Raw genomic sequence first — 10,270 nt, 5'->3', positions numbered from 1 at the left:
TAACTATAATATTCTCCGATCTCTGGCTTAGATATCCTCTAAATTATAATTAAGTTATTATGTTTAATTAGATCCCAAATACTCAAAAAAATTTAGGTTAGAATCCCAACCAGCCACTCAGGTCACAGCTTTTCTGTGATGTCACTTCAGTTTCCCCCCGACACACACAATTTGAAAAACAGGTATAAAAGTAAAAATCACTTGCTTACCTTCTGAGATGTTCTCAGGTTCCCTCGCTGACAGAGACTGCTCCTCCACCTCCAATCCTTGACCTGCACAATGCTAATAATATAATATGGACTTACCTTACACCAATGGGTCTTATTATTAGGTTAGAGGAGGAGGGCGGGTGGGAGACACTACACGTGTAGTGTCTCGGGTTTCCTCTCCACCAGAATTTATTGGGGGGGGGGGGGGGGGCACTTGCCAGAGGTCGAACTTCCGGTTCCCGCCGAAATCCAAAGGGCTGCTCCTGCAAAGGTAAGTGCTTTTAAATTCACTACTCACCTCCAAGAAGGCCCCTGCGCACCGCTGCCGCCGAAATCCAAAGGGCTGCTCCTGCAAAGGTAAGTGCTTTTAAATTCACTACTCACCTCCAAGAAGGCCCCTGCGCACCGCTGCCGCCGAAATCCAAAGGGCTGCTCCTGCAAAGGTAAGTGCTTTTAAATTCACTACTCACCTCCAAGAAGGCCCCTGCGCACCGCTGCCGCCGAAATCCAAAGGGCTGCTCCTGCAAAGGTAAGTGCTTTTAAATTCACTACTCACCTCCAAGAAGGCCCCTGCGCACCGCTGCCGCCGAAATCCAAAGGGCTGCTCCTGCAAAGGTAAGTGCTTTTAAATTCACTACTCACCTCCAAGAAGGCCCCTGCGCACCGCTGCCGCCGAAATCCAAAGGGCTGCTCCTGCAAAGGTAAGTGCTTTTAAATTCACTACTCACCTCCAAGAAGGCCCCTGCGCACCGCTGCCGCCGAAATCCAAAGGGCTGCTCCTGCAAAGGTAAGTGCTTTTAAATTCACTACTCACCTCCAAGAAGGCCCCTGCGCACCGCTGCCGCCGAAATCCAAAGGGCTGCTCCTGCAAAGGTAAGTGCTTTTAAATTCACTACTCACCTCCAAGAAGGCCCCTGCGCACCGCTGCCGCCGAAATCCAAAGGGCTGCTCCTGCAAAGGTAAGTGCTTTTAAATTCACTACTCACCTCCAAGAAGGCCCCTGCGCACCGCTGCCGCCGAAATCCAAAGGGCTGCTCCTGCAAAGGTAAGTGCTTTTAAATTCACTACTCACCTCCAAGAAGGCCCCTGCGCACCGCTGCCGCCGAAATCCAAAGGGCTGCTCCTGCAAAGGTAAGTGCTTTTAAATTCACTACTCACCTCCAAGAAGGCCCCTGCGCACCGCTGCCGCCGAAATCCAAAGGGCTGCTCCTGCAAAGGTAAGTGCTTTTAAATTCACTACTCACCTCCAAGAAGGCCCCTGCGCACCGCTGCCGCCGAAATCCAAAGGGCTGCTCCTGCAAAGGTAAGTGCTTTTAAATTCACTACTCACCTCCCAGAAGGCCCCTGCGCACCGCTGCCGCCGAAATCCAAAGGGCTGCTCCTGCAAAGGTAAGTGCTTTTAAATTCACTACTCACCTCCAAGAAGGCCCCTGCGCACCGCTGCCGCCGAAATCCAAAGGGCTGCTCCTGCAAAGGTAAGTGCTTTTAAATTCACTACTCACCTCCAAGAAGGCCCCTGCGCACCGCTGCCGCCGAAATCCAAAGGGCTGCTCCTGCAAAGGTAAGTGCTTTTAAATTCACTACTCACCTCCAAGAAGGCCCCTGCGCACCGCTGCCGCCGAAATCCAAAGGGCTGCTCCTGCAAAGGTAAGTGCTTTTAAATTCACTACTCACCTCCCAGAAGGCCCCTGCGCACCGCTGCCGCCGAAATCCAAAGGGCTGCTCCTGCAAAGGTAAGTGCTTTTAAATTCACTACTCACCTCCAAGAAGGCCCCTGCGCACCGCTGCCGCCGAAATCCAAAGGGCTGCTCCTGCAAAGGTAAGTGCTTTTAAATTCACTACTCACCTCCAAGAAGGCCCCTGCGCACCGCTGCCGCCGAAATCCAAAGGGCTGCTCCTGCAAAGGTAAGTGCTTTTAAATTCACTACTCACCTCCAAGAAGGCCCCTGCGCACCGCTGCCGCCGAAATCCAAAGGGCTGCTCCTGCAAAGGTAAGTGCTTTTAAATTCACTACTCACCTCCAAGAAGGCCCCTGCGCACCGCTGCCGCCGAAATCCAAAGGGCTGCTCCTGCAAAGGTAAGTGCTTTTAAATTCACTACTCACCTCCAAGAAGGCCCCTGCGCACCGCTGCCGCCGAAATCCAAAGGGCTGCTCCTGCAAAGGTAAGTGCTTTTAAATTCACTACTCACCTCCAAGAAGGCCCCTGCGCACCGCTGCCGCCGAAATCCAAAGGGCTGCTCCTGCAAAGGTAAGTGCTTTTAAATTCACTACTCACCTCCAAGAAGGCCCCTGCGCACCGCTGCCGCCGAAATCCAAAGGGCTGCTCCTGCAAAGGTAAGTGCTTTTAAATTCACTACTCACCTCCAAGAAGGCCCCTGCGCACCGCTGCCGCCGAAATCCAAAGGGCTGCTCCTGCAAAGGTAAGTGCTTTTAAATTCACTACTCACCTCCAAGAAGGCCCCTGCGCACCGCTGCCGCCGAAATCCAAAGGGCTGCTCCTGCAAAGGTAAGTGCTTTTAAATTCACTACTCACCTCCAAGAAGGCCCCTGCGCACCGCTGCCGCCGAAATCCAAAGGGCTGCTCCTGCAAAGGTAAGTGCTTTTAAATTCACTACTCACCTCCAAGAAGGCCCCTGCGCACCGCTGCCGCCGAAATCCAAAGGGCTGCTCCTGCAAAGGTAAGTGCTTTTAAATTCACTACTCACCTCCAAGAAGGCCCCTGCGCACCGCTGCCGCCGAAATCCAAAGGGCTGCTCCTGCAAAGGTAAGTGCTTTTAAATTCACTACTCACCTCCCAGAAGGCCCCTGCGCACCGCTGCCGCCGAAATCCAAAGGGCTGCTCCTGCAAAGGTAAGTGCTTTTAAATTCACTACTCACCTCCAAGAAGGCCCCTGCGCACCGCTGCCGCCGAAATCCAAAGGGCTGCTCCTGCAAAGGTAAGTGCTTTTAAATTCACTACTCACCTCCAAGAAGGCCCCTGCGCACCGCTGCCGCCGAAATCCAAAGGGCTGCTCCTGCAAAGGTAAGTGCTTTTAAATTCACTACTCACCTCCAAGAAGGCCCCTGCGCACCGCTGCCGCCGAAATCCAAAGGGCTGCTCCTGCAAAGGTAAGTGCTTTTAAATTCACTACTCACCTCCAAGAAGGCCCCTGCGCACCGCTGCCGCCGAAATCCAAAGGGCTGCTCCTGCAAAGGTAAGTGCTTTTAAATTCACTACTCACCTCCAAGAAGGCCCCTGCGCACCGCTGCCGCCGAAATCCAAAGGGCTGCTCCTGCAAAGGTAAGTGCTTTTAAATTCACTACTCACCTCCAAGAAGGCCCCTGCGCACCGCTGCCGCCGAAATCCAAAGGGCTGCTCCTGCAAAGGTAAGTGCTTTTAAATTCACTACTCACCTCCAAGAAGGCCCCTGCGCACCGCTGCCGCCGAAATCCAAAGGGCTGCTCCTGCAAAGGTAAGTGCTTTTAAATTCACTACTCACCTCCAAGAAGGCCCCTGCGCACCGCTGCCGCCGAAATCCAAAGGGCTGCTCCTGCAAAGGTAAGTGCTTTTAAATTCACTACTCACCTCCAAGAAGGCCCCTGCGCACCGCTGCCGCCGAAATCCAAAGGGCTGCTCCTGCAAAGGTAAGTGCTTTTAAATTCACTACTCACCTCCAAGAAGGCCCCTGCGCACCGCTGCCGCCGAAATCCAAAGGGCTGCTCCTGCAAAGGTAAGTGCTTTTAAATTCACTACTCACCTCCAAGAAGGCCCCTGCGCACCGCTGCCGCCGAAATCCAAAGGGCTGCTCCTGCAAAGGTAAGTGCTTTTAAATTCACTACTCACCTCCAAGAAGGCCCCTGCGCACCGCTGCCGCCGAAATCCAAAGGGCTGCTCCTGCAAAGGTAAGTGCTTTTAAATTCACTACTCACCTCCAAGAAGGCCCCTGCGCACCGCTGCCGCCGAAATCCAAAGGGCTGCTCCTGCAAAGGTAAGTGCTTTTAAATTCACTACTCACCTCCAAGAAGGCCCCTGCGCACCGCTGCCGCCGAAATCCAAAGGGCTGCTCCTGCAAAGGTAAGTGCTTTTAAATTCACTACTCACCTCCAAGAAGGCCCCTGCGCACCGCTGCCGCCGAAATCCAAAGGGCTGCTCCTGCAAAGGTAAGTGCTTTTAAATTCACTACTCACCTCCAAGAAGGCCCCTGCGCACCGCTGCCGCCGAAATCCAAAGGGCTGCTCCTGCAAAGGTAAGTGCTTTTAAATTCACTACTCACCTCCAAGAAGGCCCCTGCGCACCGCTGCCGCCGAAATCCAAAGGGCTGCTCCTGCAAAGGTAAGTGCTTTTAAATTCACTACTCACCTCCAAGAAGGCCCCTGCGCACCGCTGCCGCCGAAATCCAAAGGGCTGCTCCTGCAAAGGTAAGTGCTTTTAAATTCACTACTCACCTCCAAGAAGGCCCCTGCGCACCGCTGCCGCCGAAATCCAAAGGGCTGCTCCTGCAAAGGTAAGTGCTTTTAAACTAACTACTCACCTCCCAGAAGGCCCCTGCGCACCGCTGCCGCCGAAATCCAAAGGGCTGCTCCTGCAAAGGTAAGTGCTTTTAAATTCACTACTCACCTCCAAGAAGGCCCCTGCGCACCGCTGCCGCCGAAATCCAAAGGGCTGCTCCTGCAAAGGTAAGTGCTTTTAAATTCACTACTCACCTCCAAGAAGGCCCCTGCGCACCGCTGCCGCCGAAATCCAAAGGGCTGCTCCTGCAAAGGTAAGTGCTTTTAAATTCACTACTCACCTCCAAGAAGGCCCCTGCGCACCGCTGCCGCCGAAATCCAAAGGGCTGCTCCTGCAAAGGTAAGTGCTTTTAAATTCACTACTCACCTCCAAGAAGGCCCCTGCGCACCGCTGCCGCCGAAATCCAAAGGGCTGCTCCTGCAAAGGTAAGTGCTTTTAAATTCACTACTCACCTCCAAGAAGGCCCCTGCGCACCGCTGCCGCCGAAATCCAAAGGGCTGCTCCTGCAAAGGTAAGTGCTTTTAAATTCACTACTCACCTCCAAGAAGGCCCCTGCGCACCGCTGCCGCCGAAATCCAAAGGGCTGCTCCTGCAAAGGTAAGTGCTTTTAAATTCACTACTCACCTCCAAGAAGGCCCCTGCGCACCGCTGCCGCCGAAATCCAAAGGGCTGCTCCTGCAAAGGTAAGTGCTTTTAAATTCACTACTCACCTCCAAGAAGGCCCCTGCGCACCGCTGCCGCCGAAATCCAAAGGGCTGCTCCTGCAAAGGTAAGTGCTTTTAAATTCACTACTCACCTCCAAGAAGGCCCCTGCGCACCGCTGCCGCCGAAATCCAAAGGGCTGCTCCTGCAAAGGTAAGTGCTTTTAAATTCACTACTCACCTCCAAGAAGGCCCCTGCGCACCGCTGCCGCCGAAATCCAAAGGGCTGCTCCTGCAAAGGTAAGTGCTTTTAAATTCACTACTCACCTCCAAGAAGGCCCCTGCGCACCGCTGCCGCCGAAATCCAAAGGGCTGCTCCTGCAAAGGTAAGTGCTTTTAAATTCACTACTCACCTCCAAGAAGGCCCCTGCGCACCGCTGCCGCCGAAATCCAAAGGGCTGCTCCTGCAAAGGTAAGTGCTTTTAAATTCACTACTCACCTCCAAGAAGGCCCCTGCGCACCGCTGCCGCCGAAATCCAAAGGGCTGCTCCTGCAAAGGTAAGTGCTTTTAAATTCACTACTCACCTCCAAGAAGGCCCCTGCGCACCGCTGCCGCCGAAATCCAAAGGGCTGCTCCTGCAAAGGTAAGTGCTTTTAAATTCACTACTCACCTCCAAGAAGGCCCCTGCGCACCGCTGCCGCCGAAATCCAAAGGGCTGCTCCTGCAAAGGTAAGTGCTTTTAAATTCACTACTCACCTCCAAGAAGGCCCCTGCGCACCGCTGCCGCCGAAATCCAAAGGGCTGCTCCTGCAAAGGTAAGTGCTTTTAAATTCACTACTCACCTCCAAGAAGGCCCCTGCGCACCGCTGCCGCCGAAATCCAAAGGGCTGCTCCTGCAAAGGTAAGTGCTTTTAAACTAACTACTCACCTCCCAGAAGGCCCCTGCGCACCGCTGCCGCCGAAATCCAAAGGGCTGCTCCTGCAAAGGTAAGTGCTTTTAAATTCACTACTCACCTCCAAGAAGGCCCCTGCGCACCGCTGCCGCCGAAATCCAAAGGGCTGCTCCTGCAAAGGTAAGTGCTTTTAAATTCACTACTCACCTCCAAGAAGGCCCCTGCGCACCGCTGCCGCCGAAATCCAAAGGGCTGCTCCTGCAAAGGTAAGTGCTTTTAAATTCACTACTCACCTCCAAGAAGGCCCCTGCGCACCGCTGCCGCCGAAATCCAAAGGGCTGCTCCTGCAAAGGTAAGTGCTTTTAAATTCACTACTCACCTCCAAGAAGGCCCCTGCGCACCGCTGCCGCCGAAATCCAAAGGGCTGCTCCTGCAAAGGTAAGTGCTTTTAAATTCACTACTCACCTCCAAGAAGGCCCCTGCGCACCGCTGCCGCCGAAATCCAAAGGGCTGCTCCTGCAAAGGTAAGTGCTTTTAAATTCACTACTCACCTCCAAGAAGGCCCCTGCGCACCGCTGCCGCCGAAATCCAAAGGGCTGCTCCTGCAAAGGTAAGTGCTTTTAAATTCACTACTCACCTCCAAGAAGGCCCCTGCGCACCGCTGCCGCCGAAATCCAAAGGGCTGCTCCTGCAAAGGTAAGTGCTTTTAAATTCACTACTCACCTCCAAGAAGGCCCCTGCGCACCGCTGCCGCCGAAATCCAAAGGGCTGCTCCTGCAAAGGTAAGTGCTTTTAAATTCACTACTCACCTCCAAGAAGGCCCCTGCGCACCGCTGCCGCCGAAATCCAAAGGGCTGCTCCTGCAAAGGTAAGTGCTTTTAAATTCACTACTCACCTCCAAGAAGGCCCCTGCGCACCGCTGCCGCCGAAATCCAAAGGATTGGGATTTCAATCCTCGCCTCCAGAGGAGACTGCGACCTGAACTGCGAACTGGCCTTAGACCCGCTCGGCCATCCTGACACACGATGCACTATCAGAAACTCCCAGCGCAAATGATATCAAATCCATAACTGCAGTGACCTGGGCTACGTTTCTGAGTCAGCACCCACACAAACATTACCTACAGCCTAGAGCTCAATGACTGAAGATCGAGTTTGTCTTTCCAATGAAGATGGTTGGAGTGTGAACAATTTCCTGTCCTTCCTTTGATTTTCTCCAGGCCTGTGGGGAAGTTGCTGGGTGACAGGTACAATATTGAAGTGAGGAAAATGGAAAAGTGAATTGGTGCAATGACGCACCCTTTGTTTCTCTGCAGTTTTTATTGAGGGGAGTTTGTGTTCGTTCACTTGGTGAGGATCACTGACTGTATGTGATTGTGGAGCAGGCAGAGGATGTGACACATGTCCGGAAGCAGCCGAGTTTGTGGATGTTGCTCCATGAATCTTCACGGCTCACAGGGTGAAAGGAGTTTTCGACGTCGAAAATGACAATGTCCGGCAGCTGGAGCTTTCCCTTGTATTTTATGGAATCTGGGAATCAGCGGATCATCAAAACACAGAAATGAAACACGTCTAGTCACAGTATTTTCTCACATGATGTTAACATCAGTTATCTGAGCGCAGCAGGTGGCTGCGTGGCCTAACGGGTAAGGTGAATCTACTGACAATATCAGGAAACTGCAGGTTCGAGTCCTGCCGCGGCCGTTTCAAACAGAAATCACATTGCTGGTTTTCCTTCCTCAGCTCAAAGTTCCGCGATTCCGTCTAAACATTTCCCGACTTGTCTCAGAATCTATTTTGTTGCTATTTTGTTCATTCAATTGTCTCTCATCTTGGTACTCTGCTTAGATCCTAAGGAATCCACAATTTCTGTTTGATCTGGATAAACAATCGAAGCTCCATCCAGAACAAAATGTTTTGTGTCAATCGGTTCAATAAGATTCTGTGGCGGGAATTCTAATCTCCTCAGGAAGATGTTTAGTAATGAGCTGAATGTGCGGTTTTTGTTAACTGGGGTGAAAGGTTAAGACACTGGATTGGGAAACCAGCGGCCCGAACTAATCTTTGGGACAGAGAATAAATCCCAACACGCCCTCTGGTGACAGTTAAATTCACTGATTTAATAAATCTGGAATTGAAAGGCATCGGAGCTGGTTAACTTTAGTCAGGTGTAAGCTGGTACCTTTTCTGATTGGTTAGATAATGCACCGCAGTCAATACTGCACTTCTTCACCAACTGCGCCCAACTGACCGCAATGTTTTAAAAAAAAACATGAATTTCTGGAATATCTGTAACTGATATTGTTACACCAACAATTTAATCAGTCGAACAGTGCGTTTAGGGAGCTGAGATTTTCGAATAGTTCAAGGGTTGGACTCCAAATCCAATGGTCTTTTTTCACGGAGATTCTATCCCTTCTCACATACAGCAAGAAGTCTTACAACACCAAATAAAAGTCCAACAGGTTTGTTTCAAATCACTAGCTCTCGGAGCGCTGCTCCTTCCCCAGCTGAATGGAGAGGTAGGTTCCAGAAACATTTATATAGACAAAGTCAAAGATGCAAGACTTTAAATGCGAGCATTTGCAGGTAATTAAGTCTTTACAGAGCCAGAGAGAGGGGTAACCCCAGGTTAAAGAGGTGTGAATTGTTTCAAGCCAGGACAGTTGGTCGGATTTCGCAAGCAAAGGCCAGATGGTGTTTGGAAAGTTATCAAGGGTTGTCTATAGAGTCCTGTTGACCAGCCTTCAATTTGTTGCGCTGCTTTATTTAGAACTTTCAGTTCGGCTGGTCAGTTTCACAATAAGAGACATTAAAAATTCTGACATATGATAAATTCTGGCAAAAGATGTGACAAAAATAAATTTCACATTGCTTTGTGAATTTTCACAATTCTGGTTCCTGATGAAGTTAATATGAACGTTACTGAGGTGGTGATCTTGTCCTGACAAATCAGAAAATTCAGAGCGAAAGCAGAATAAGAAAAACAGCTTCAGGGCACAAGAAGATTCTAATGTAATGACATTTCATCAGAAAACATTGAATGATGAAAACGACACCGCATTTTTCAAACAAATGGCTCCAACATTACCATTATTTCGCTGCGATTGGGGTTCGAACCTACGCGGGGAAACCCCATTGGATTTCGAGTCCAACGCCTTAGCCACTCGGCCATCGCAGCTTATATCTGCACTGCCAATTCGTTCTATAGAAAGCATTGTAAAACCAGACACGCGGGATTGCAGTAATGCGATGAACGGTGTCCCAGTCTTTCTATGAGTCGGGATTGAATCTGCGGTGGGAAAAAAAACCCATTAGATTTGGCGCCACGCCTTCACAGTATTGAGAATGTTGAGCTGAACGAACTGATTTGATAACAGGAACACAAGGTTATGTCGCTGGACTGGGAATCCAGAGGCCTGAACTCACCTTTCGTGACAAGATTTAATAAATCTAGAATTGAAATTTAGTCTCAGTAAGGGCGGAGAAAGGTTCTGCTTCAGACGGATCATATTTCCACAACTGGGAACACATTTACACAACAGGGAATGATTAGCACAACCACAGTGAAGTTCTGTCACCGGCAGAGTCACGGTTCCATGACAGAGAGCACAGTTACACAGCAGGGTGCACAGTTACACAGCAGAGAGCTCTGTTACACAGCAGGGTGCACAGTTGCACAGCAGAGAGCTCAGTTAAACAGCAGGGTGCACAGTTACACAGCAGTGAGCACAGTTACACAGCAGAGAGCACGGTTACACAGCAGAGAGCACAGTTACACAGCAGAGAGCAAGGTTACACAGCAGAGAGCACAGTTACACAGCAGCGAGCACGGTTACACAGCAGAGAGCTCAGTTACACAGCAGAGAGCTCAGTTACACAGCAGAGAGCTCAGTTACACAGCAGAGAGCACAGTTACACAGCAGAGAGCTCAGTTACATAGCAGAGAGCTCAGTTACACAGCAGAGAGCACGGTTACACAGCAGAGAGCACAGTTACACAGCAGAGAGCAAGGTTACACATCAGAGAGCACAGTT

General features: G+C 51.1%; 1 non-coding gene across 1 annotated transcript; it reads right to left on the bottom strand.

Moving 5' to 3' along the window:
* Positions 1–9,332: 9,332 nt before the first annotated feature.
* trnas-cga (transfer RNA serine (anticodon CGA)) lies at positions 9,333–9,414 on the bottom strand. Its single transcript has one exon. It is a non-coding gene; the product is annotated as a tRNA-Ser (tRNA).
* Between the last annotated feature and the right edge of the window lie 856 nt (positions 9,415–10,270).

The sequence above is a fragment of the Scyliorhinus torazame genome, chromosome 24, assembly GCF_047496885.1.
Source record: "Scyliorhinus torazame isolate Kashiwa2021f chromosome 24, sScyTor2.1, whole genome shotgun sequence".
Classification (NCBI taxonomy): Eukaryota; Metazoa; Chordata; class Chondrichthyes; order Carcharhiniformes; family Scyliorhinidae; genus Scyliorhinus; species Scyliorhinus torazame.
Note: the sequence above shows the minus strand (reverse complement) of the source record. Positions and strands in the feature narration are given on the sequence as shown.